The 25,943-nt window shown below is 40.2% G+C and overlaps 1 long non-coding RNA gene across 1 annotated transcript in view; it reads right to left on the bottom strand.

Moving 5' to 3' along the window:
- Window positions 1–25,328, bottom strand: part of LOC123378830 — a 61,457-nt gene extending 36,129 nt beyond the window's left edge. Inside the window, exons 1-2 of the long non-coding RNA XR_006582752.1 lie at window positions 25,110–25,328; window positions 21,822–21,930 (exon numbers count right to left, since the gene is read on the bottom strand). This is a non-coding gene — a long non-coding RNA (uncharacterized LOC123378830). The remainder of the gene's footprint in view (window positions 1–21,821; window positions 21,931–25,109) is intronic.
- Between the last annotated feature and the right edge of the window lie 615 nt (window positions 25,329–25,943).

The raw sequence follows: 25,943 nt of genomic DNA on the forward strand, positions 1-25,943 counted from the left end.
CAGAATCATAATCAGAATCATTGTCGAAAATACAGGTTTTGCATTGTGCAGCAGAGACACACACCCATGCAACTACTATTATGGAGTTTCACTCAAAATTTGAGTCCTCTCTGCATTATATTACTCAAGCATATTGAGAGATAAAATACAACAGCCTTAGAATAACAGATCTAGAAGACAGATGCACTTTGAAGTGTATTGAAAATGTTGCACCACAGTGGCACATATTCAAATTTCCCACTTAGTTATATGAGAAACAGCACAAAGAAAATATGGAAACACTTTGTACTTACATAGTTGACAGGCATAGGAGAGTCTAAGCCACTGGCTAATGTAATTTCATTCCAAATGGTTTCTGTGGATTTCTTTCTACACCATTTATGTCAATGGATGTTTATCAACTGACTTGAATGGAAGCAGGATCAAGACCTTTAAGCAGATCACTACCTAGATCCAGGGGTAAAAAAAAACATGTGACAGGAAATTCAGGTCACTTCAAACATAAGTTTGAATGTGCGTGTACAAATGCCTTGTCTGGCTTTTTGTAACTGACCTGACAACATTTTCTTTGGATTTTTGGTGTACCCTAGTGTAATACTGAAATATTCAGCTGTTGCTTTTGGGCCAGGGGAATCAAAGGGATGTTGGAAAAGTTCTTTGTCTTTTGAGCAGTGGTTCCCAAACTTGTTCTGCTGCTTGTGCAGGGAAAGCCCCTGGCAGGCTGGGCCGCTTTGTTTACCTGCCACGTCCGCAGGTTCGGCTGGTCACGGCTTCCACTGGCTGCGGTTCACTGCTCCAGGCCAATGGGGGCTGCTGGAAGCGATGGCCAGCACATCCCTTGGCCCATGCCGCTTCCAGCAGCTCCCATTGACCTGGAGCAGCAAACCACAGTCACTGGGAGCCGCGACCAGCCGAACCTGCAGACGCAGCAGGTAAACAAACCGGCCCCTCAGGGGCTTTCCCTGCACAAGCGGCAGAACAAGTTTGGGAACCACTGGCTTAGAGGATTTTTTTCAGCTGAAGAAGAATGCTATGTCCTTCTGTGGTGGAGAAAATAAATACAATTAATGTTATAACACAACAAGAATTGGTGTGTAAAGTATTATTGTTTGTAAATCCTGAGCATCATAGTGATGCAATATATCCAGAGAGATGGAGAGGTCCTAAATAGCATCCCTTAGTTTCCCCTGTAAAGTCTGGAATACCTAGAGAATGAGGCTTCTTATAGCTGAGAAAAATTGTGAACTTTGATCTTGGGTTTGTGGGAAATGTAGTGTAGAAACCAGTGCTTGTGACTGGTTAAGTTAAAGTGTGCTTTACTAGGGAAAACAGAGTATTACAGGGCGCTAGGTTGTCTGGCCTGTTTGTAGCACAAATGAATAACAACGGAGTGGGATTGTTTACTTTTAAAAATACAGAGGAAGATTTCCCTTCTTTTGTGTGGGATTAAGGCTACTTTCCTTCACAGTCTAAATTCCGTCTAAGCTGCGTGGCCACGTGGCCACACAGCAGACTATCAAGGGCTGCGCAGGCGCGCGGGGGGAGAGGCGCTTCTCCCCCCCAGCCCTGGAGCTGCTGCTGCTGGAGAGAGGTGCTTCTCCCCGGGTCCCGGGCTGCTGTGGTGAGAGAGGGCTGGGAGGGAATCCTCTCTTCCCACCGCAGCCTTGGGGCAGCCTTCACTCCAAACCCCTCATCCCCAGCCCCGCCCCAGAGCCCTCCCGTCCCTACCAATCACTACCAATGTCAAATGTGAGTCTGCCAAAGTAGGATTAAGAACCAGCCAAAAGAAAATGAGTCATGATAGTTGAAAGAGGAGTCAATAATGATAGTATATATGTGACTGATAGCAATGAGTGCAGCACGATTAAGAATTTTGAATGTCATAGAAGCACAATCATCATTCATGGACAACTCCATAAGGTGGTGAAAGCAAGAATCTGGAAAGTAAGTGGAACTTTTTCAATACTGGTAAATAACTGGAAAAAATAAGATCCTCACAAGAACAGGAAACTTAATTCCATCAGAGATGTTTGAGGAGAATACTTGGTGTCTGCTGATGGCATAAAAGTAACCAACACTGATGTGTAACACAGGACTGGTCAAAAGACTGTGTAGACAATGATTCAAAAAAGAAGGCTGAAGTGATTTGGACATGTTGTACAGATGTCAAAAATGTGTTCCTAGACAAGCCCTTGAATGGTTACCCACCTGGTGGAAGATGGAAAAGAGGAGGACAACAGATGACACATATGAAAACTATTGAGAAGGATGCTGCTGTCATGGAACAAGACTGTGATGGAGCAAGAAATGTGGCATTAGACAATCGGATGTGGAAACACTGGGTTTCCTCATGTGTCACAAGGCTTCGATCTAATCATGAGAGTGGGTGAGAGCCATTAAGGCTACTCACTCTGCCATCACCTCTTAACCACGTGTAAGGGTAAGCTCTTAGACAATTATTAGAGAGGGGTTAGGATCTGCTACTCAATCAGGCCCTAGGGTGAAATACCCGTCATCATTTATGGTACAGACCACCACACAAGTGACAGATCCAGAGACAGCATCTGGAATTATTAAAGAGCACCTGTAACATTGTCACAACTATGCTTTTATGTTGGACAGTCTAATACAGGCGATGGCACTAAGTTTACATCATCTATGTTCAGGGAAATGCGAAGACTGTGCCTGTGCCCAGCCCCACAAGAGGGGCACAATGAAGTAGGAAGACTCCTCAAACCCTCCTTGTACACAGGAGGAGCCAGTCTCACCTTCCTAGTCTGTCCTAGAGCTACCATGCAAGTAAACAAACTAATGCATGTTCCTCAATTAACCTTTGTAACGTAGAGGCACTCTCAACTCCTCAGGTGTTAGAAAAACATTTGACACAAGACACACAGTTGTTAATTCACAAGCAGAGGCCAGGTCACTAATGCACAGGGGACATACATTTGAAATCTCTCTTGTTTTTATATTGCTCTATCACAAGGTCACACCTAAATTACATATTGAAAATTCATCTGTAAGGAAGCTAGTGAGCACTCTAGATCTATTAAATCTGCTTGGGGCAACTTTTCATATTCATTTTTAAGACCAGAACAGGAGTGGATTTTAATACAGCCCTAACTTATAATAATTGATAAACTACTGCAACAGTTCTTCAAAAACTTGTCCATTTGGTTGAGGTAATGAAAAGGTGCTGCTTCAGAGTTATTCACAGGACTAAGTACAGAACTGTTTTGGTAATATGAGTGCTGTGGTAACCTTATCTAATTGCAAAGGCAGTACTGGAAGGTGTGAGGCCAAATCAGAATTTAATCACAATGCAATTCAAATTCTGATTTATGTAGTTTACTTACTGCACATTTTTGGGCCCAATTTTCAAATATAATGACCTAGTTTTAGGTACTTAAACAGATATTTAGGAAACTCACTTTTGAGTTTAGTGATTAAAATAGATATTTAGGAGCATCAGTATGGATTTAAGCTATTTCTAATTGCCCAAGTTTGAAAATTAGTCCTGTTCTGACAATATGAAGAGTGTCCAGACTACAACTAGTCAAACTATTCATTACCATGTGTCATAGGTTTATTCCCCACTTTGAACTTTAGTGTCCACAAGATGGGGACCTGCATGGACTCCTCTAAACTTAAATCCTAGTTTAGATCTGGTTATGCTGCCACCAGCTAGAAATTCCAGTGTCTAGCACACTCCCTGTTCCCCCAAAACTTTCCCTGGGGAACACAGATCCAACTCCTTGGATCTTAACACAAAGAGAAATAGCCCATTCCCCCACCTCCCCCTCCCTTAGCCGTCGGGAGAGATCACCTTGATTCAAACCCCTTGAATCAAAACAAAGAGGGACTCACCTTCCCCCCTTCCTTCCCCTGAGATTCCAAACAAGGGAAGAAATCAATCAGGTTCTAAAAGAAAATATCTTTTAATTAAAGAAAGAAAAGTAAAAATATCTCTGTAAAATCAGGATGGAAATGTTTACAGGGTATAACTTATGAAACTAGAGAGCTAGCATCAGGACAAATACAGCAACCAAAAAATAAAATAAAATAGGGTTTCAGCAAACACACATTTGCAAATACAGAAATTAATTAGAAGACTAATCCGCCTTTCTAATACTCACTATACTGAATAGAAGAGAATACTTAAGGAAACCTGGAGAGCCTGGAATTACATCTGGCCCCTCTTAGATCCAAAGAGAGAACGGCAACCCAAACAAAGAACACAGACAAAAACTTCCCTCCACAGAGATTTGAAATTATCTTGTCCCTTGATTGGTCCTCTGGTCAGGTGTCCGTCAGGTTACTGAGCTTGTTAACCCTTTACAGGTAAAAGAGACTTTAACCCTTAACTATCTGATTATGACACCATGATAGTTCCTTTGATGGAAAGTTAATCATTTCCGAACTGATCAGCTGTATTTGTTGTTCATAACACCCTGAATAGTTTGTGAGAACAAATTTTCAGATAGTAGGTTATCAAACCATAGTTCACTTTATGTATTTGCTTCTGATCCTAATCACATTGTATTGTTTCTGCTTCCTGATTGGATGACTGAATATTTTAAATAGAAAAATAAAAAATAGTGAATAATGCACTTTCTGGTAAAAAAAAATTGAAGAAATCATCCCAGCCACTGCAAATATTTTCCAAATACTTTGGAGCTGTCTGAACAGTTGTGACTAAAAATAAAATGACTCTATGAACTAGAATGAGCAGAAATTAGCACTTTTATTCATGAAATAGTAGTGGTTCATAATTCTTTTATTATTAAATTAAACAGCTCCAATATAGCCAGATACCACAGATTTCTTGGTAGCAAAATCTTTCCTCTTCTCTTTAGCACAGAGATTTATTTTCTACTGTACATATGGCTACTTGAGGAACTGTTGAACTCAAAAGCAAGCAAACTACAGCCTTGTTTTAGGACTTTAGATTTTTATTCTATTTCATTCCTATAGAAAGAGCATTTTTACAACCCAAGTGAAACATGTTCACTCCTACTTGTGAAAGCAAAATTGCAATATGTATGATAATATTTTATCTAGCAGTGACAAGGCCAGGCACTTTGCTGACTAATATAGTAGTGGGGGTTTTAGAGTAGATTATCCCAATTTATTTTCTGAGCAATAAGATGAAGAAAAACACTTTCTCCCATGCAAAACACTTTTTTCTTTGCCTTTGCAGGAGCACCAATATTTCACCTGAATTCATCTTGCCACACCCAATAAGTATGAAACAATCTGCTGTTATCAAATATGAAATTTTGGGAAGGATTCACAATGGCAAATTATAACAATATTTTTTAAAAGTCAGACATAAGCTTAACAGGGTAAGGCCAGAGGTAAATGCAGATTTTCCATGTGAGCTAATTCAAGCTGCTTGCTAATTAGAATATGTAGATCAACATCTGTCAAAGCTTTAGTGGCCTGACATCCTTGGTTCTATATTTATTTGCTACACAGTTTCATTTAACCTAGTGATTCAGGGGACTCTGTGTGATATTTCTGGGATTCTCCCATTGATTGTATAGATCCACTCAGAAAGTTTTCTCTTCATGTGTGAAGTATGAAAGCACTAGCAGTTTAGCTTTCCAGAGTGAAGTCCTGGCCCCACTGAAGTCAATGGGAGCTTGCCAGGATCTGAGCAACTGAGTTCAATGTTAACATGTAAAAACCGTGAGCCAGATCCTCAGCTTCTGCATATTGTTGTAGCTTTATTGACTTCACCGGAGATAGGCCAATGTACACTCGCTGGAGATCTGGCCTGGTGTCTTAATTTATTTCAATCATTTGTGTCAAGCTATGGCACAGCACGTTGCAGTAATTTTATATGCTCATTTGCTGTCACTGCATGCCAAGTCAAAACTGGAGGAGTTCTACCTTACCAAAAATGTTCAAAAACATATTAAGAAAGGGGAAAAATCTCAAGAAAGTATAATGAATATTAATATTTTTTTTCTATCCCTTTGCATCTAAGTACTGATTCTGCAACACTGAAGTCAGCAGGGATTTTGTTGTTGGTTTTAAAATGATGAGGATTAGGCCCATAAAAACTAGCAATTTCTACATTTATCTATTATATGTGCAAATAAACTCACAAAACAGCTATAAAATTGTTCATTATAAAATATTGTATAGACTTAATAAGATTTTAAAAACTGGCTTTCAAGATTGCAAAAGAAAAAAGGAAGACATTCAGGAAAGATTTCTGAAGAAGAAAGGGTTTATTTCTATAAAGTGTTTTCAGAAAGTCCTCTCAATTGTGTATATTTAATAGATTATCAGAAATAGCCCCTTTAAAGCTTGATTGTTAAGTTACTTAAAAGACTCCTGGAGTTATATGTGGCACAAGCCAAAAATGTTTAGCAAGAGTTCATGTTTTGATTGTGTTAGGGCATTCAGTACAGCTCAAGCTGAGAAGAAGAAAAAATAATCCCAGAAAACTGAAGCATAACTCACATTAGTCCATCTTTCCAGTGACTGGTCACAATATTTTAGAAAGAAAGTTTAAAGAGAAAATTTCAAGGTTGCTGGATTCAAAATGTTAGTTTTGTCTTACTTTTATAAACTGCACAGAACTCAGAGGATGGGCCAGATCCTCAGCTAGTGTTAACTGTCAAAGCTTCACTGATTTAAGCAGAGTTATGCACCAGTTTAGGATCTGGTTCTGTGTATTTTTCCCAATGAAAATTTTTCACAGCTGATTTTATCAACTAAGGCCCCAAGTCAGTAAACTGTCCTGATTCAACAAATCACTCCAGCACATGTTAAACTTAACCATGTGCTTAAATCCCATTGATTTTAGTGGGGTTTAAGAGCATGTCTAATTTTAAGCATGAGCTTAAGTCTTTGGCTTTTTTCTGGTCCCAGTTCAGCAAATCTCACACAAGTAGTTTATGAGAGAGTTTAGAATAGAACTAGATCTCCTGACTTTCAGTCCTGAAGTGTCCACAAGAACATCCTTCTCCTCTAGTCACTAACAATGAACCTTTTTTAGTATATTTTTTTAGACACATCAAAAATCTGTTATATTTGAGTCCAGGGTAAATTTTTTCCTAATGAAACTCAAAAATAGTTTCTTCAAATGTAAAAGTAGCAAAGAGTCCTGTGGCACCTTCTAGACTAACAGACGTTTTGGAGCATGAGCTTTCATGGGTGAAAACCCCCTTCGTCGAATGCACTCTATTCACCCACGAAAGCTCATGCTCCAAAACGTCTGTTAGTCTAGAAGGTGCCACAGGACTCTTTGCTGCTTTTACAGATCCAGACTAACACGGCTACCCCTCTGATATTTCTTCAAATGGAAATTCCAACACACCTTTAATTAAAAGCAGTACTGGCATGTAGCTAAAATTGCACACATTAGACACATCCGCAATATTGGGTTATAAAAAATAAGCCTATTTGCAACAACAAAAAAAGAAATAAAATCAGAGACTCAAGGTGTATATATTAGTTATTTCTCCATAGAAAATAGCAATGGAAAAAAGATAAATTCCACACATACACAAAAATGAGAGCACTTGTGTGCCTCTTACTCACAGTTTTGACTCAGCAGTACAACAAAGTGCTGAACTGCACACTTCGTTGACTGGAACACTGCTAGATGACTTTTGGCCGTGACCACCTGGCATAAATTATTGCATCATCACTTTGTTTAATCAATGATAAAACAGCTGAAGTGGGTTTCATTTTAAATCTTCTAAAAGGTGTATCACTTTATCTGTGGTTGCCAAGTAAAATCTCTGTGTAACTCAGCCAGTACCCTGAGCACCATTTAATGAATTTTTAAATACATTTGCAATCATAGTTTTTATTAAATTGTACAATAGAGTGCTTATAAGAAAATACCTGATGTATTAGCGTTCATTTGTGAAATGCCTATTAAAATGAGAATTTCTTTTGACCAATAATTGCCTTAAAAATGTCATTTAGCACCTTGTATGTCTCTTCTGTGTCAAAGTTATAAAAGATATATTAGAAATGGAAAAGGTACAGAAAGGGGCAACAAAGATGATTAAGGGCATGGAAATGTTTCCATATGAGGAGTGATGAAGACTAGGACTGTTCAGCTTGGAAAAGAGATGATTAAGTAGGGATATGATCAAGGTCTATAAAATCATAAATGGTGTGGAGAAGGTAAAAGTGTTATTTAGCCCTTTACATAACACAAGAACCAGGGGGAAGATTTAATACAAATAAAAGAAAGTTCTTCATACAACACACAGCCAACCTGGGGAACTCGTTGCCAGGAGATGTTGTGAAGGCCAAAATTTTATCTGGGTTCAAAAAAGAATTAGATATGTACATGGAGGATAGATCCATCAATGGCTATTAGCCAACATGGCTAAGAATGCAACTCCATGGTCTGGGTGTCCCCTTAAGTCTCTGGCTGCCAGATGCTGGGACTGGACAATAGGAGATGGATCACTTGATGATTGCCTTGCTCTATTCATTCCCTTTGAAGCATCTGACATTAGCCATTGTAAGAAGACAAGAAACTGGACTAGATGGACCGTTGGTCAGAACCAAAAATGCCATTCTTATATTTTTTAAGTAATCATCCTGTTAAGATAGGCTGCTTTTCCAGTGTCTGAGCTTGGTGCTTGGATGGGAGCTAGATGGTGGAGACTCAGTCCAGAGAAGACAAAGGCCTGGTCTACACTACACATTTAAGTCGAATTTAGCAGCGTTAAACCAAATTAACCCTGCATCCATCCACACAACGAAGCCCTTTATATCAATATAAAGGGCTCTTTAAACCGATTTCTATACTCATCCTTGACGAGGGGAGTAGCGCTGAAATCGGTATTGCCATGTCGGATTAGGGTTAGTGTGGCCGCAATTCGATGGTATTGGCCTCTGGGCGGTATCCCACAGTGCACCATTGTGACCACTCTGGAAAGCAATCTGAACTCGGATGCACTGGCCAGGTAGACAGGAAAAGCCCCACGAACTTTTGAATTTCATTTCCTGTTTGCCCAGCGTGGAGCTCTGATCAGCACGGGTGGCGATGCAGTCCCAAATCCAAAAAGAGCTCCAGCATGGACCGTAGGGGAGATACTGGATCTGATCGCTGTATGGGGAGACAAATCTGTCCTATTAGAGCTCCGTTACAGAAGACGAAATGACAAAGCATTTGAAAAAATCTCCAGGCTATGATAGACAGAGGCCACAGCAGGGACTCAGCACAGTACTGCGTGACAAGCGTAACGGAAATCCAAAGAATCAAATGGACGCTCATGGAGGGAGGGAGGGGGTACTGAGGACTACAGCTATCCCACAGTCCCCACAGTCTCCGAAAAGCATTTGCATTCTTGGCTGAGCTCCCAATGCCTGAAGGGTCAAAAACATTTTCCCGGGTGTTTCAGGATATACGTTGTCAATTTACACCCTTCCCCCCCCCGAAAGAAAAGGGAAAAAAATCGTTTCTTGCCTTTTTTCAATGTCACCCTATGTCTACTGCATGCTGCTGGTAGACAGGGTGCTGCAGCACTGAATACCAGCATCCCCTTCCCGGTGGCAGATGGTGCAAAATGACTGGTATCCATCGTCATCATCAGCCTGTGAGTGCTCCTGGCTGGCCTTGGTGAGGTCAGCCGGGGGCGCCTGGGTAAAAATGGGAATGACTCCCAGTCATTCCCGGCAGACGGTACAAAACGCTTGGTAACCGTCCTCATCATAGCAGCTGGAGGCTGAGCTCCTCATAGCAGCTGGATGCTGAGCTCCATCAGCCCCCTCCCCCCCCCGTTTCATGTCTAAAGAAGATTTTGTACTCCCTGGACTATCATAGCAGCGGGAGGCTGCGCTCCTCTCCCCCACACCCTTTAATGTCCTGCCTGGACTATCATAGCAGCTGGAGGCTGCCTCCCCCTCATTTTATCTCGCTAAAAAGTCAGTGTTTCTTATTCCTGCATTCTTTATTACTTCATCACACAAATGGGGGGACACTGCCACGGTAGCCCAGGAGGGTTGGGGGAGGAGGGAAGCAATGGGTGGGGTTGTTGCAGGGGCACCCCCTAGAATGGCATGCAGCTCATCATTTCTGCGGGATCTCTGGGGCTCTGACCCGGAGCAGCTGTGCTCTCAGGTTCTCTAGTACAGTTGCCCCATATTCTAGGCAGGACTGACTCTATTTTTAGACAAAACATAAAGAAGGGAATGACCCAGGGAGTCATTCCCATTTTTGTCCATGCGCCCCCGGCCGACCTCAGTGAGGCCAGCCGGGAGCACACATGACAGCAGCAGACAGTACAAAAGGATTGATAACCGTCATTGCCAATTTACAATGGCAGACAGTGCAAAAGGGATGGTAACTGTCTCTGCTACCTTGCAAAGGCAAATGAATGCTGCTGTGTAGCACTGCAGTACCGCGTCTGTCAGCATCATCCAGTACACATACGGAGACAGTGACAAAAGGCAAAATGGGCTCCATGGTTGCCATGCTATGGCGTCTGCCAGGGCAATCCAGGGAAAAAGGGCACGAAATGATTGTCTGCCGTTGCTTTCACGGAGGAAGGATTGAGTGACGACATTTACCCAGAATCACCCGTGACACTGTTTTTGCATTGGGATCTCAACCCAGAATTCCAATGGGCGGGGGAGACTGCAGGAACTATGGGATAGCTACGGGATAGCTATCCACAGTGCAACGCTCTGGAAATTGACGCTAGCCTCGGTACATGGATGCACACCGCCGAATTAATGTGCTTAGTGTGGCCGCGTGCACTCGACTTTATACAATCTGTTTTTAAAAAACGGTTTCTGTAAAATCGGTCTAATCCCGTAGTTTAGACATACCCAAAGATGATGCTGGTGAACTAAGATTATATGTGCACTTGTAGTCAAAGAGGGACAACCATTTTTTGTTACCATGATTCACAATGTAGTAGTCCTATTGATTGTCTGATCATCAGCAATGACCAATAATGTTCTGGAAATCTTTGCTTGCCAAGTAGTTTGTGACCTTTCCTACTGGATGAGATTCTCTCAATAGTTACCATTGAATCTGTCACTCAAACATTGGATTCACTCTGTCACCAAGTAGAGAACACAGCTGCCTGCTTCAATCCGGCAAGCTAATTCATGCAGACACAACCATGCACAGATCCTCTTGCAGGATTGATATCTTACAGATGTTTCATGCTAATAAAGAACAAGGTCTGGCTAGAAAACAACAATCCTGCTTTAAAAAATACCCTGGCAATTATGAAAATCGATTTTGTTCTGATGCAGAATGAAAGTAAGACTCTTTGAAAAATTCCTTAAATAACCAGTGAGAAAGGCCCACCCACACCAGAAAAGTGGTGTGGGAGTCACAAGTTAGCCAGAATGGGCACTTGAACCTAGGCCTCAACTAGCTGAGGTGGGTTCCTTAGCCAGTAGCTTGTTAGTTATTCTGGGTACACTTCCTTCCTTCAGAAACCTTTCTAAAGAAAGTTTAATCAAAATGCCTTTTATGATTTGGTCCTGTGTACATTAGACACCACCTGTCTCCTAGGAGCTAAGATCACCTGGGATGCTCAAGCTAACAATCCGTAGTAGACATTGGGATCAGGAGAAGGTCTTGTCAGTGGAAGGCTCTCTGGAATGTGGTCATTGATGCCTCCGCTCAATAAACCCACAAATCTTATTTCACAACGTCTCTACAGCATTTATTCAGGCATTTGCTGAGAAGTTTGGTTAAGTAGAGTAATTTTTTTCTCTTTTGTTTGTGGGTTCTTAAATGTCATTTTTGATCATTGAACTAATGTATTTTTAAATGTTACTGTTAGTGTGCTTAATGAGGCTGTAATAGAGGAATAAAATATGTATATGAATGCCTTCAGGAGGGTCCTAATTTCTTTAATAGTCATAAACCCCTTACAATGAATGATAATGAAATGTCATATTTAAACAGTCCCAGAAATCTAAGCTTCAGCATGCCTTTTCCCAAGTTCCAGTTCTTTTATGGAAATATTGTTGTGAATATTTCTTTCAGAAATGACTGTAATTAAAGGGGCATCATGAAGATAAAATTTTGTCTTAAATTTAGATATTGTAAAAAATAAAATTTCTCAAAACCTAAAGACCTAATGAAAAAGGTTTCCATCATTTTGTAAAATACAAAGGAAAAGAGGTGAAACAAACTGAAATTAACTAGAAATTGACTAACAAACAGAAGTGAAACTTGCTACTCTATTGTCATGCCAAGGATGAGAAAAATGCAAACTTAAAGAAACAGCATAAGCGGTGAAAAATAAACTAGGCTTAATTTTTTATTAAAATAAAGTACTGCAAATTTTAACTTATCAGAGTCTCTCTAGAATTGTTTATTAGTTCAGATTTGTGTCCTTTAGGCAAAATGCCTACAACATTTGTATGCCTTCTACCTGTTTCCTCATGTCCCTGCAGTTTTCTGCACCTGTTCAGCCCAATTATACAGTTGACTTGCTACTGTGAGCCAGAAGACACTTGGAAGGTACTTTAGCAAGCATCTTGCAGGCGCACCCACCTCCCCATGTTTATTCATAAAAAACAAAGCTATGCTGTCTAGCCTTGCAAGCAGAAAAGAATTGAAACACCAAAATATACTGTACCTTAAAAGAGGGCTCAACTCTATACATCTCAAGGGGGGCTCAGATTTAGGTAAGAATGAAAGGTTGCAATAAAAAAATGATTGCATAAACTTTTGGCTCCACAGAACTGGAATTTGTTGAATCATGTACTAAATACAAAGAATAAAAACTTGTGTTTTCACTAATCTCCTATACCTCAAAAACCAGGGAGGCCCTGTCTTGACCAGCACAAAGGGTGTGTATTTCAGTCATATTAGCTCAGCTGAGCTAATGTAGCATGACTGAAAAATCCTGTTAAAACACAGACCTAGCACTCTTGAAGTGCTCCCTACTAGGCTAAAACACATATAGCAAACACCTTCAGACCTGTTAGCTGGGTTAACACTAGCACAGGCTAACGTGATTTACAAAACATTTTTTTGCCTATCCAAACAGAGCCTAAACCCAGAGATCAGTAGGATGTGAACCAAACAAGGCCCTTTAGTATAATGGTGTAAATCTGCATTACCCTCATGGGTAAGAGTTTTCACTATTGCACTCTTATTTATAAACAATCCATTTTCCCTCTCCAATGGGCTAAAAGGTGGCATTCTGCAACTTGCCCTCTGCCCATCTACACAAGACCCACAAAAATGGGCACTCAACCACACTGATCCTCATCATTTCACTGTCTTTTCAGACTTTGTTATGGTACAACTAAAAAACCAAAAGATTACTTAAAGTAACATTAAGGGCATGACCATCACAGGAGTAGGTGATTTCACATAACATATACAATGCCGCAATAATAATGATATATATGTTTATAATTGAATCATTCATTCAGAGGAGCTGTTTGAGAATTGTGTGCAAGTCATAACTCTGAATTTCTTTGTACTTACAGATATGTACCAGATTTTCAGTGTACACCCACTGCGGCTATTGTCAAGTGAAACTTTATTTCTGATCCCACATGCACCAGCCTGAAAATGTGTCCTTTAACACTGTATTAACCATAGAATCATAGGACTGGAAGGGACCTCGAAAGGTCATCTAGTATAATCCCCTGCATTCATGGCAGGACTACATATTATCTAGACCATCCCTGACAGGTGTTTGTCTAACCTGCTCTTAAAAATCTCCAATGATGGAGATTCCACAAACTCCCTAGGCAATTTATTTCAGTGTTTAACCATCCTGACAGTTAGGAAGTTTTTCCTAATGTCCAACCTAAACCTCCCTTGCCACAATGTAAGCCCATTGCTTCTTTTCCTATCCTCAGAGATTAAGAAGAACAATTTTTCTCCCTCCTCCTTGTAACAACCTTTTATGTACTTTAAACTGTTATCATGTCCCCTCTCTGTCTTCTCTTCTCCAGACTAAACTAACCCAATTTTTTCAATCTTCTCTCATAGGTCATGTTTTCTAGACCTTTAATCATTTTTGTTGCTCTTTCTGGAATTTCTCCAATTAGCCTAATCAGCATGGAGTAGAGCTGAAGAATTACTTATGTCTTGCTTACAACACTCCTGCTAATACATCCTAGAATGATGTTTACTTTTTTTTACAACAGTGTTATATTGTTGACTCATATTTAGCTTGTGATCCACTATGACCCCCAGATCCCTTTCCGCAGTTCTCCTTCCTAGGCAATCATTTCCCATTGTATATGTGTGCAACTGATTGTTCCTTTCTAATTGGAGTACTTTGCATTTTTCCTTATTGAATTTCACCCTGTTTAGAATCATAGAATATTAGGGTTGGAAGGGACCTTAGGAGGTCATTTAGTCCAACCCCCTGCTCAAAGCAGGACCAATCCCCAGCTTTTTACCCCAGTTCCCCAAATGGCCCCCTCAAGGATTGAACTCAAAACCCTAGGTTTAGCAGGCCAGTGCTCAAACCACTGAGCTATCCCTCCCCCCAACTTCAGACCATTTCTCCAATTTGTCCAGATCATTTTGAATTTTAATCCTGTCCTCCAAAGCACTTGCAACCCCTCCCAGCTTGGTATCATCTGCTAACTTTATAAGTGTACTCTCTATGCCATTATCTAAATTATTGATGAAGATATTGAACAGAACCAGGCCTAGAACGGATCCCTGTGGGACCCCACTTGTTATGCCCTTCCAGCATGACTGTGAACCACTGATAATTATTTTCCGGGACTGGTTTTCCAACCAGTTATGCACCTACCTTATATAGTAGCTCCATATAGGTTGTATCTATTTTGTGTATGAGAAGGTCATGCGAGACAGTATCAAAACTTTACTAAAGTCAAGATATACCACATCTACTGCTTTCCCCCATCCACAAGGATTTTTACCCTGTCAAAGAAAGCTATCAGGTTGGTTTGATATGATTAGATCTTGACCAGTGGTTTTCAAACTTTTGTACTGGTGACCCCTTTCACATAGCAAGCCTTTGAGTGTGACCTCTCCTCCCCCCCATACATTAAAAACATTTAATACATTTAACACCATTATAAATGCTGGAGGCAAAGCAGGGTTTGGGGTTGAGGCTGACAGCTCATGACCCCCCCACGTAATAACCTCACAGCCCCCGAGGGGTCCTGACCCCAGTTCGAGAACCCCTGATCTTGACAAATCCATGCTGTTACTTATCACCCTATTATCTTCTAGATGTTTACAAATTAATTGCTCAATTATTTGCTACATCACCTTTCTGGGTATAGAAATTAAGCTGACTTGTTTGTAATTCCTCGGGTTGTCCTTATTTCCCTTTTTATAGATGGCACTATATTTGCCCTTCTAGTCTTCTGAAATCTCTCTGGTCTTCTATGACTTTCCAAAGATAATCACTAATGGCTCAGATATCTCCTCAGACAGCTTCTGGAGGATTCTAGGATGCATTTCATCAGGCCCTGGAGACTTGAAGATATCTAATTTGTCTAAGTAATTTTTAACTTGTTCTTTTCCTATTTTAGCCTCTGGTCCTACCTCATTTTCACTGGCATTCACAATGTTAGATGTCCAATCACCACCAACCTTCTTAATGAAAACCAAAACAAAGAAGTCATTAAGCACCTCTGCCATTTCCACATTTTCTGTTATTGTTTTCCCCCTCATTGAGTAATGGGCCTTCCCTGTCCTTGCTCTTCCTCTTGCTTCTAATGTATTTGTAGAATGTTTTCTTGTTACCCTTTATGCCTCTAGCTAGTTTGATTTTGTTTTGTGCTTTGGCCTTTCTAATTTTGTCCCTATATACTTGTGCTATTTATTCATATTCATCCTTTGTAATTTGACCTAGTTTCCACTTTTTGTAGGACTCTTTTTTTCCTATTTTTAGGTCATTGAAGACCTCCTGGTTAAGCCAAGGTGGTCTCTTGCTATACTTACTATCTTTCCTACACAGTGGGTTAGTTTGCTCTTGTGCCCTTAATAATGTATCTTTGAAAAACTGCCAACTGTCTTCAATTGTTTTTCCCCTTAGACTTTCTTCCCATGGGATCTTATCTACCAACTCCCTGAGTTTGCTAAAGTCTGCCTTCTTGAAATCCATTGTCTTTATTTTGCTTTTCTCCCTCTTATCACTCTTTAGAATCATAAACTTTACCATGTCATGATCACTTTCACCCAAGCTGCCTTCCACTTTCAAATTCTGAACCAGTTCCTCCTTATTTGTCAAAATCAAATCTAGAACAGCTTCTCCCCTAGTAGCTTTTCTGAAAAAATAAATGTCTCCAATACATTCCAAGAACTTGTTGGATAATCTGTGCCCTGCTGTGTTATTTTCCTAACAGATCTATGAATAGTTGAAGTCTCCCATCACCACCAAGTCCTGTGCTTTGGATGATTTTGTTAGTTGTTTAAAAAAAGCCTCATCCACCTCTTCTTCTGGGTTAAATGGTCTGTAGTAGACCCCTACCATGACATCACCCTTGTTTTTTATCCCTTTTATCCTTACTCAGAGACTTTCAACAAGTATGTCCCCTATTTCCATGTCAACCTCAGTCAAAGTGTATACATTTTTACTACATAAGACAATACCTCCTCCCTTTTTTCCCTGACTGTCCTTCCTGAGCAAGCTGTACCCTTCTATACCAATATTCCAGTCATGCATATTATCCCACCAAGAGTCTGTGATATCAACTATGTCATAGTTGTGTTTGTTTATTAGCATTTTGAGTTCTTCCTACTTATTCCCTATACTTCTCGCATTAGTACACAGATATCCCTCCATAACGTCTCGGTTACAGGCCCTTTGGGGGTACATGGCTTTTCCTCTTCCACATTTGGGGGGTGATTGCTCATTGCTTGTTGCCAGGGCAGCATAATGGTTTTCCATCACCAGGGTGGCTGGGTTGGGAGTAGAGATGGAGCGCTGCCTGCTGCCAGAAGTAACCAGCAACCAGTGTCCTCCCTGTGGCAGAGCCATATCCTCCTCCCCCGGTGGTGTGACAGCAGTCTTCTGTAGCTGGATAGCTTTCTCAGCTTTGGATGTCTCCATATCAGAGATGGGCAAACTACGGCCTGTGGGCCACATCCGGCCTGTGGGACTGTCCTGCCCAGCCCCTGAGCTCCTGGCCAGGGAGGCTCGTCCCCGGTCCCTCCCCTGCGGTCTCCTCCCCCCCGCAGCCTCACCTCGCCAGTGCAGGCTGCGAGCTCCTGATGCTCTGAGTGGCCTGGTAAGGGGGTGGAGAGTGGGGGGGTTGGATAAGGGGCATAGGGTCACAGGGGACAGAGGTTTTGGAGGGGAGCGGTCAGGGGACGGGGAACAGGGTGGGGTTGGATAGGCATAGGCGTTCCAGGGGCCTGTCCAGGGATGGGGGTGTTGATAGGGGTTGGGGCAGTCAGGGGACAGGGAGTGGGGGGGGTTGGATCAGGAGTGAGGTCCTGGGGGTGGTGGTTAGGGATGGGGGGGTTCTGGGAGGGGGCGGTCAGGGCACAAGGAGTGTTGGGGGGGGTTCTGGGAGGGGGCGGTCAGGGCACAAGGAGAGTTGGGGGGGTTGGATGGGTCAGGGGATTTGAGGGGGGCGGGAAGTGGGAGAGGGAAGATAGGGGGCAGGAGCCAGGCTGTTTGGGCAGGTCTACACTTAAAAAGCTGCAGTGAATCTTTAGCAAAGATGCTACTACACGGATGGGAGAATTTCTCCCATCAATGTAGTTAATCCACTTCTGTGAGAGGGGGACAGTTTGTGCTGTTTACACCAGGGGTCAGTTTGGTATAACTATGCCACTAACGGTGTATATTTTTTCACACCCCTGAGCAATGTAGTTATACCAATGTAAGTTAGTAGTGTAGACCTGGCTTTTAAATTAAAACTCTAGAAAACATCCCTTTATAGACAAGGTCAGATATAATACTTGTTCTTCAAGCCCTTAATGAAACTTTTTACAGAATTTAATAGAAAACAATGACCTTTTGTATAGATCTTTTTTTATTTTAAACCACCCAGTAGAATTTAATAGTGAATTATGTCTTTGCTGTAGAATCATATGGTATTTCTTTAAAAAAATCCATATCCTCTATTAAATTGCATAGGATTATTCCATAAGGGACAGCCCATGAGATTCTAAAATTTTGATACTTGACTCATATCAAAGTTGGCTTCATGCAAATGTTTAAAGAATGCATAGAACAAGATAATTATATTCTCAAATAAAAGGTTATAAACCCAACTGGTAATGCTATTAACCCTTCAACTATTATTACAGGCTTAACAGAACATATCACTTCTCTCTCATGCTTTACCCTCTTTCCTTGAAACCATTTGTCTGTACCAAAAGGTGAAGGCTATGCTCCAGTGCCAATTGTAATTTAAAAAAAGATGGCATTATAGGAAAATGGGAACACAAATTAGAAAACTTGCCTCTGGAATTATGGTGCTATTAGATTCAGGGTTCCCCCCCCCATCCTTAAGAAAACCCCAAGGATTATTCATGTGAATATGAGTTTGAAGCAGAGTTGTCAGAAACAAAGAAATGATTCCAAATTTTTAAAAGTTGGTTCTATTTCCTGGGGTTCCAAATGGTTCTGATTTTTCATTACATTTTCTAATCCTTTGTTGTTGTTAACCAAAAACCTGAGGGCAGATCCTCAGCTGGTGAGAATGGAGAATGATTCACCCAGCTGAGGCTCTGTTTCCAGGCTAAAATAATATGCTGATAAAGTACTTCAAACATGGTTTTGATAACATTCTTGACAATGACTTTAAAAATATTAAAGTGTCAGGGAAAAGGTGAATCATTTTTCATGACTATCCAGTTAGAAAAAAAGGTCATTTTTCAATGGAAAAAAAATCATGGAAAGGGTTTGGACCAGATCTAGTTTTCAGGACAAGGTACATAAGACCAGGCTGTCCCCTGGAGGTGGGATTTTCAAAAGGACTCAGTACTGCCCAAACACCCATCCCAAAGTCAATAGCGAAACTTCTATTGACACCAATGGGAGAGTTAGGCCAATGCTGACTGCTTTTCAAAATTCCATCTTAAGTATCTGTGTGTGGATGGCATCCTCTGCATACAGCTCTCCCCTTCTCCTTGAAAAGAGGGAGGAAGTGGCTACCTGCGAGTCAGCAGTTCTCCTAGATAACATGAAGGGCTTTCTACTGGCTGCATGGATCCACAGCAGGAGAGGAGATAGGAAGAGGGGACATGCATAGTGTACCCTGCCAGGCATGCAGTGGAACAGCCATAGGAAAATTAACACAGAGATTATATGAACTTTTCTGCATAGCTTCCTCCATACAGTGGGTCCCAAATGCAGGCACTAATTGGGTATTTCCTGGCAGAGTATTTCACTGAAGCTCGGGAGCATAGCTGCAAGGAGCCCAGAGCCTTTATTACCCAGCTGTAGTCCCTACTGCTCCTGTTCACTAGCATATTTTTGGTAGTTAAAAAGGTCTCAATTTTTGGAAGAGAAATGGACTATCAATGGGGAAGCAGCATAACTGTGCACAAACAAGGAGACTGGTCAGGTTGCTTCATTACTACTTTGCAAGAGGTGTCTGTAACTCGCATCCTGGAAGCACAGGATCTCAGCACAGATTACTTTGTAAATTTGGAAAACCTCTGGGAATCCATGTGGTTTGTAGGCTTGACTATGGGTTGCTTCTCCTGAGAGAGCAAAAATCTACTCCTTGTGACCATAGAATGAAGAAACTCTGTGGGTGGAATATTACCATGTTTCCTTGCTGTGATACGGATGGGTATTTCTGCTATGATCTGGTCCATCAGGTAGTTTGTATAGTGGCAAGGAAACTTAAATTTATCTATGATGTAGTACATGAAGGACACTGTGAACTCTTTTATAACCCTCTTCTGTTTATAGCAAAAGTGTTGGGCTTACACAAACCATACAAGCTTTCCAAGTAATGAACTCTACCACCTACTTGAGATAAGAGAGCTTCTTCAGACTCTCTTTGCCCCTTTTCCATGCCAGTGAGTACTGTACAGGCCATCTTAACACAGTGATCATTTCCCAGAGACTAAATGTTTATAACCAAAGACCTTTATTACTCATGTTTTGATGACTCACTCATTAAGAGTCAAATGTCCTTCCCAGAAGACTATCTTTATGTCCTAATAATTTTTCTAGAGGCCAAAAGCATAAACCAGGTCATTGTGAGCTAATTCAAATCAATGTCCAATGACTTTCTAATTTTCATTTCACACTTGATAGCCTTGCTTAGGGCAAGGGTTCTGTTTAAATATTCATTTATCAGAGGTTCTTGGGATTTCCTCAAAAGAAAGAGCTTTTTCATCCCTTTGAAATGACATCTCATCACCGATGGCATCAGCATGAACATACATCATCCTTTTATGATCAAATTCCTGGCAGTTGGAATTCACTCTAATTTAAGCATCTCTGCTGTAAAACTTCTCTGTAGAAAAGTCACACTGAAGAAATTTGGGAAAGGATACATTCTAGTAAGCAATAAGATTTAAGTTACATTTCATGTGGTGGTTTCCACCATATTTATTCACAGGGCCATTCTAAGAAACATCAACATCATTCATGGTAAAATGCACACCTTTATGTTATAATCTTTAGAAGTGTGCCATACAATCCAGAAAACCACCATGGATGGAGAATCATGACAGAAAAGGACCTTGTTCAGCATTAGACAAGCCTGGTCCTGTGGTTATAACACTTGAATAGGAATCAGAAGAACAGAGTTTAGTTCCCACCTTCACCCCAAACTTCCTTTGTGAGATTGGACAAGTCACTTGACCTCTGTGCCTCAATTCTTTATCTATAAAATTGGGACAATACTACTTCCCTACTCTGCAGGTGTTTTATGATAAGTGCAGCAATATCTGAGGTGCTTAAGTCCCACAGGAAAAAAATGTCTTTTTTCTTCAATTGTGACAAGTATAACCCAGTAACTGGATGGAATCCCACCCAGCTCTCACAAACTACTCATTCATCATAAATAGTCAAAAGTCACCAACTCCTTGATTTTAATGTTATTAACAAAAGGTTAATTGAAAAATGACATTATACAAGCTCTAGCCTGACCCTTCTATCTAGGTACCTTCCCCAGCCTAAACCTTCTCCCTAGGTTGGGTGCCCCTAAGTTTGGTTTCCTTTGACTGTGTCCCAGACCCATAGCCTCCTCTTCTCAAAGGGCTACCATCACCTCCCATATGTTAAGGGTGAAGTTTGATGAACCATAACTCCCACACTGCATTAGCAGTAATTATCCTCCTGTCTCCTTAAAGGGTTTCAACATCAGCTAACATGAATCCTGCTACCCTATTAAACTTCACTTTCATTGTAGGATATTGTAATAATTAAGTAAAGGCCACAAATGAGCATTGGAGTCAAAGGGTATATTAAGGCTTTGGGCCAGATTGGCAAACACCTACTCATGTGATTCCAATTAACTATTCAAAGCTACTCACGTCCTTACGTGTTTTCAGGATTGAGCCCTCAGAAAGTAGAGCCCCACTTCCATGTATATGCTATACATACTGCTTTACAGGCAAGAGAAATTCTCATATAATTAGTGCTTTTGCTATAGTACATATGGAGACATATTTGTAAATGCATAACTATGTTCTATGTACCACTGTGTAGATTCTTCTCATACATGGGCTGAGGAGGGAGGTCAGCAAGACATGACATACTTTTTTCCCACTGACAATCACAGCTGCAGAAGTTACAGCCACACATGCACTATTTTTCCTGGTGGTCAGAATTCCAGGAAGTGCACATTCTTTTGCAGTATGAGCTGCCTATCAGCCAGAACAGGGACACAGGCCCATAAAATTTTAAAGATCTGAATAAAAATCTTTTCCTTCTTACTTGCTCAGGTGCTTCGAGTCCTTGTTTCTTGTGGTGAAATAAATCTGCTGGTTTTTCAGTCTTCAAAGTACTACCTCAGCAAAACCACAGAAAACAAGATATGGGGTTTCTAAAAGAAAAAACATAAAAAGATAAAACAAAAATACCAAACCAAGAAAATAAACAAATTAACCAATACACACACACACATCATAATTAGCCTTTTTTTGTTTGTTTGTTTTTGTTTTTTGTTTTAAAGGCACAGATATATTGTCCCTCATTAGCTGAGCTGGGTTTGAAAGAGATGCTGGGGGAAATGGAAAAATTGAAACAAAAGTATATTTTGCAGCAGTAGAGTAGCCTGTTTATAGTTCTAGGGGAGGCAGGCAATGCTGTGTGTGGACTCTGGCTACATTAAAGTTAATTTAGGCAGTGTGGTCTCACCTGATCCCCTTAGAGACCCCTGGTGCTACAATACATTTTGACAAGTCACCTTTAAGGCAAACAAGCATGATTTGTTTTCATGAACTCTATTCTTACACTCCGGTATCCTAAGCTGTAATTATTCAGTGATAGTCTGTCACTGTTATTCTGTTTCAGACACATCCAATTAAAAATAGCGGCTTGGTTCATAAGTTCTCTTGTGGGTTTTATTCCCCTCAAACAAAGTCCTTAATTTAGCTTCTGTTGGGCCTAGAAAACATCACATTATTTGAACAGGGCAAATTCATGATTCAGAACATAATCAGATCCAAGCAGGCTGTTCATACTAATTTGATTAGTTCTGACAAGCACAACACGAATCAGTGTATGTCTGGCTAGTATTGTGCTCCTGTCTTTGTGTTCTTCCTGTTTAATAACTACACTGCTAAAACATTTGGAAAATGCTTCTTTGGGCTAAATCCACATTTCAACTGTACATACTTATTTCACTTTTATTTAAACATTTCCCTGTCCTTTTCCAACTTCCTTCATCTTATATGTTTTAGTGGCATTTGTATTTTACTTCCATTGCAGGAACTGTGGCTAGTTCTGCCTGATGTAGTATAGTTATTACAATATAAATATCCTGCTTAGCTAAATATATCCTCTAAAATGGAAGGTAATAGGAAAATGGAGCCTAGGGAATTTCCTGTGTCTTTGCCTCTGCAGCTCTGGTCCTGTGGAATATCCTGTTTTCCAGTGTTTGCAACACTCAGAAGATGTACTTTGTTTAAAAAGATAGATATGGATCAGATCTCTGTGCCACTTGGGGCACTTTAACTGAAACATATTGAACAGATGTGTATTATGACTACAATCTTACAACATATGGGTCATTTTTCTCCCTACAAAACATATGGACAAAAGTTGACTTGTAAAATTTAACTTATTCTAAAGTCAGTTTATGAAACCTATGTTCAAGTAACATTAAGGTATGGGCTACACAGCTTTATAATTACTGATTAATTGTACTAATAGCCTCAGAGACATACAGCATAGAGAGGATGCACAATCTTAGCCACACAGGGCTTAAACTCAAACACATATAGACCCTGATAAATTCCAAACTCAAAATGATGCAGTTTTTCCTTTTTAAAAATAAAATGTCCTTGTTCAACTGACCATTACTGAAAGCTTAATGGAAGGATTGTGTTTTGAGAAAGGGATTTGAATGAAGAGGGAGTGATTATATTACAAAAACAAGATGGGCATAATGGATAGAATGGGAGAAAGCATGAAGATGAGAGTGGTAGAAGGATTCAAAAGGATAAATTAGGCTTGGGTGCAGCAAGCTGAAAAATCAATGGGATTGTCAACATGCTTAAAACTAAGCATATGCTTAAGTGAATTACTGGACTGGGTCCTTGAAGAACAAAACAGATTTTGGATTAACTGGTTTATCTAACTTCACCCTTGCAATTTTCTGTGCCAGATTTTAGCCTCAAATATTTAAGGTTTTATCTGTAAGGCCCTATGCCTATACACACAGTAACCAATATTTGTTTTCGCACAGTGTTCAGATTTAAATGTTAAGGACAGAACATTTATCTAATTGAACTCGAGGGTATACAATTTGATCCTCAGAAAAACACCCTGGGATGTATAAAGCCACTAAGCAAGAAAGCCTGTCTGGAAATCTTTTTTAGATTTCTTTGCAAAGAGTTATAACAAATAGGACAGTACAAAAAATGTTACTGTAAAGGTACAATATACTTAAGTCAGTAGGAACCCAATGTTATTTTCAAACAAAGCTATGTTTTATAGATTTGCCCTTTTAAGATGCTGTTCTTGAGCACCATAGTCAATAAAGCTCTGTTCTTTAATTTATTAAACACCCTCAAAAATCTCTCAGGCAATCAAGAAAAAGTACTGTACTGACTATTTCTCTGTGGATCCCTACAGAAGAGATAGTTGTTATGCTGTGCAATAGCTCTGACTTTTGCAGTCTGTGTTAATTGCACATTTTTTAAAACCAAACAGAATGTTTCATCTTTAGGTCAATATTAGATTTCACTCCTGCAAAGAGTTGATAGTTACTTTTCAACACAAGAATGGCAAGATTTGAGGCTGTGGAATACTTATTGTTGAATTATCTTTAGCTCCTTCTTTTAAAAGTTAAACATGTTAGAATTTAAAAAATGAGTTTGAGTGTTGGCAAGAATATACTCCGCACCTTCCTACATTTTACAATACTACTATCCATTTTAATGTCTGATACCATATATCAATGTCAATTTCCACTTTAATATATTAAGAAGCTAAGATGTGGTCTTATATTTTTAACAAAAGCTAGTAACAAATCCCATCTCAAGAGCCTAAATCACTCAGAAAATCATCTAACCATATACCAGATTTTAAATTCTCAGAGAGCCTTTGCTGCCAATGTTTGGTACATAGCCAACAAAGCCAGGGTTGTTACCTTGTGTCACTGCGCCTTAGTGTGTTGAAGCTAAAGATGCCAGATTCAGGACAAACTTCTGAGAAATATGGCAGACTCACCCCACACTGGTAGTTATTCGATCATAAGATATATCAAGCCAGTGACAAAATTAAATTTCTGTGTCACCACACTTGTTAACAAGAAGTTAAAAATGCAATCTCCTTACACATTCTAGCACTTATTTCACCACCCAGACACTAGACTTTATGGTGAGTGGTTACTGAAAACCAATTTAATCAAATAAAGGGATCTTCTGATCTCAAGAGATTAGCCACATAGCCAGGTCATTGTATAACTCACGCTGCTTTACTAACTAAAAATCTAAAGGTTTATTTAAAAGAGAAAAGAAGAAGAGAGTTAAAATGGTTAATAGATCATGTACATACAATAATGGCAATGTTCTTATACCAGGATTGTAGCAGTGATGTTATAGACTGCTGGCTTGTAAAGTCTCTGGTAACTTCCAAAAGATTGGAATGGACTCCAATGGTCCTCAGTCCATAGTTCAAATATGGTCCCTTTGTTGTTAATCCACAGTCCAGAGAATCCAAGCAGGAAAGAAGCAACATGGAGATGTTTCAAGGTTTTTTTTATATCCTCTACCATGTGCTTGGAATTGTACTGACACAAAACAGAGCTCACAGCACAGTTTGTGGAAAACAAGATGGAGTCCAGGGTCACATGAGCAAGTCACATGCCCTTACATGGCTTGCTGACTCACAGGGGCAGCCATTACCCATATTTTGGCTGGGGCATCCACAGGAAGGCTCATCAGGTGGGACAGGCTTCTTCTTTGGCCCCATGATTAGAGTGAACTGTTCCTTAATGGGACATAAAACTTGAATAGTCATTCACAATGTGTGGCCAGAACAGATGTAAATAATCTTGTGGAAGTTACCCCAGGAACAATACATGTAAGACATAGATTACATAGTCAATATTCATAACTTCAGATATAGTGATGATACATGGATTGAAACAAGATAACTATTTTAGCAAATATTTAACTTTTCTGTTGATACCTTACATGATATATTTTGTACAAGTTTGTCACAATTGTCTAACAGTGGTAATATTAATTAAATACATTGTCATATTTCAAGCATACAGCATCACACCTTGGCTTCTCAGGAAAGCCACTGGTGATAGCCTAAGGAGATATTTCATGGGGTGGGTAATTAACACAAATTGTGGGGGAACGTGTCAACATGACTTTTGTA

Source organism: Mauremys mutica, chromosome 10 (assembly GCF_020497125.1).
Source record: "Mauremys mutica isolate MM-2020 ecotype Southern chromosome 10, ASM2049712v1, whole genome shotgun sequence".
In the NCBI taxonomy this organism is placed as follows: Eukaryota; Metazoa; Chordata; order Testudines; family Geoemydidae; genus Mauremys; species Mauremys mutica.